Source organism: Camarhynchus parvulus, chromosome 10 (genome assembly GCF_901933205.1).
Source record: "Camarhynchus parvulus chromosome 10, STF_HiC, whole genome shotgun sequence".
In the NCBI taxonomy this organism is placed as follows: Eukaryota; Metazoa; Chordata; class Aves; order Passeriformes; family Thraupidae; genus Camarhynchus; species Camarhynchus parvulus.
Genome location: NC_044580.1, coordinates 3,723,920 through 3,726,640, shown reverse-complemented (window position 1 = coordinate 3,726,640; position 2,721 = coordinate 3,723,920).

The window sequence follows — 2,721 nt, the reverse complement described above, 5'->3', positions numbered from 1 at the left end:
TGTGCTGCTGGTGGGTGGCACAGGGGAGCCTGGCCCTGGCACAAGGCCGAGCCAGGGTGCAGGGTGCAGTTCTGGGGGGGAAAGGCAAGTGGAGGAGCTGAGCTCTGCTTTATTGAAGGGCGCACAGGGAGCCTCTGCCCTGCAGGTGAATGTTGGCATTCCAGGGAAATAGTTGCCAGGGATGGCTTTGCCCATGCCAAGCAAACACAGAGGCCACACAGCTGTCCAGGGGAAGGGCTGTCCCACGGAAAGGGCTCTCCCATGGAAAGGGCTGTCCCATGGAAAGGGCTCCCAGCTCAGCCAGCCCACAAAAGGCTTAGATGCCTTAGTGGGTGAGGTGGGGTTCCCATGAGAGATGGGGTGCCTGAGCGGTGCCCATGTGAGCAGGGTGACCTCAGGCATGGCAGGGCTCTGGGGGGAGGGCTGCAGCTGTGGACCCCCTGGGCAGCCCTCCACACCTCCCCCTGTACCGGCTGCCCTGGAAACACATCCCAAATAAAGCTGGGCTCGGATAAATAACTGCGTCCGGAGACCGACGGGTCAGCCAGCACCGGCAGGAGGAGGAGGAGGGGAGCAGCCAGAAGGCATGGGAGCAGTGGCTGCTTCAAACATCGGCCCTAGGACTGCAGGAGAAGGAAAGAATTTAATTTTTCTTTTGTTTTTTTCCCTCCTCAAAGTGCCCCCAAGCCTCCAGCCCCCCAAGGTGGGCACCCACCAAAGGGCAAGGGCAGTTCCCACTGCCTGCAAATGGAGCTGGCACTGGTTCCCCGGGGCTGCAGCTGCCTTGCGGGAGAAGGACGAGGGTCCCCGAGCAGAACCAGCTGCCAGCCCTGCCCGGAGGGCAAAGACACCGCTCCACGCTGGCCCTGCCCCTCTGCTCTCAGCCAGATGTTGGCTGGGAAAGGGAAAAACAAATCCCCCGCTGCTGCCGGCGGGCCTGGCGGAGGGATGGAAATGTGCTGGCCACATGTGGGGCACGGGGCTGGGCTTGGGGCTCGCCGAGGGGGTGGCAGGAGCTGCCTGAGGCAGCGCTCGCTGGGGATGTTCCTCTGGACAACACAGGAAGTTTCAAGCAGAAGTTGCGATTTCCTTGGGGGGGGGGATATAAAAATTTAAATATTTCAAAATTTAAATATTTCAAAATTTAAATATTTTTAAATTTAAATATTTTGAATATTAAAAAATTAAAAGCAGTGGAAGTTTTCCTCTGTCTTTGCTGTGGACAGGTTTTTTCCCACCAGCCTCCTGCCTGTGGAGTGGACCCTGAGCATCCTTGAGGGGGAGGACACTCAGGGTGCTTGGAACCATTTCCCTGCTCAAGCTGTACTTGCTGCCCCCATCCGAGCCTGATGCTCCCCTGGCAAAGGGTGATTCGCTCCAGTGGCCCAGTGAGCAAAGCAAACTTGAGGACAGAGAACCTGAAGTAGAGCCAGGGATGCCTGTTGGTGGGCTGCAGGTATTCCTGGTGGTTTGGGGATTGTCCTGGTGAGTTGGAGGTGGTTCTGGTGGGTTGGAGATGGTTCTGGTAGGTGGGAGAGGAATGGATGTGCTCAGCCCACCTGTTGCCCATGGCATGGTGGGGACAGTAGGGACTGAACTCCATCCTAAAGGCTGAAGCCCTGCACCCCCCTCTTCCTTCATCAGGGCAAGGAGAGGGGACTGCTGAGCACAGACAGAGAGAAAAGCCTCCCAGAGTCCTCAGCAGACCCTAAGATAAAGAGCAGGAAAGGGAATACTTTACAAAATTGAATCTGTACAAATCAGCCAGCCTGGCTAATATAAAACCCCCAGACTAAACAGAATTAGCTAATGAACTTACCGAGCCCCTGGCAATTACTCAGAAAAAGTTACTGAAAAAACAGCGCATCCCAGGTTTATTTAATGTCTTTATTAATGATCTGAAAGCAAAAGTAAACAACAAATTAATTATGTTTGCAGATGACTGTATGCTGGAAGGTGTTGCAAATGCTGCCAAAGACGGCAAAGTCACGCCGAGGGCCCTGGAGGGGTTAGAATTAACCCAGCAGGAAACAAGCCACATGTCATCCATCAGCCAAGCATGGCACAGGGGGGAAAAGGGCCTGAAATCCAGACTTCCATGAGGAAGGAGGGGTGTGCTGCACCAGAGCCAAGGAGGAGGATGGGAGCACCTTTGGATAGGGTTGGAAAGATGGGGCATGAGCAAGGAGCAGGGAGCCAGGCTGGGTGGGATGCTGGGTCTCCAAAGGGTGGTGGCCTTGTTCTGAATCAGCTTTGCAACAGGAGGAAAAGCTGGAAAGTTCTTTCCCCGGTGTTGTGCTAACACAGCTGGAGTGCTGCGAGCCCTGAGGGCCAAAGGTCACCCTGACTGCCAGCTGAGAGAGGTGTGAGGTCTGCAGGGCCACGGCCAGGGGTGGGTAACAGCGGCTTTGGGACCGAGTCACTGATCTGGGTCTGTGTGCACACCAGGAACTGGCTTTGCTCCCCCAGAAGTGCCAAGGGATCTGTGGAGATTAGCCCAGTGGGTTAGAGCACGGTGCTAATAGCACCAGGCTTTGATCCCTGCACGGGCCGCTCACTTCACAGTTGGACTCAATGATCCTCGTGGGTCGCTTCCAACCCAGAGTATTTTGGGACTGTGACATCTTGCTCAGCCCGGAGCAGGCGGTGCCTCCGGAGCCGCCCCTCGCACCCCACGTCGGGCTCTGTCCCCGCTCCTCCCTCCCTGGCCGGCGGGAACAA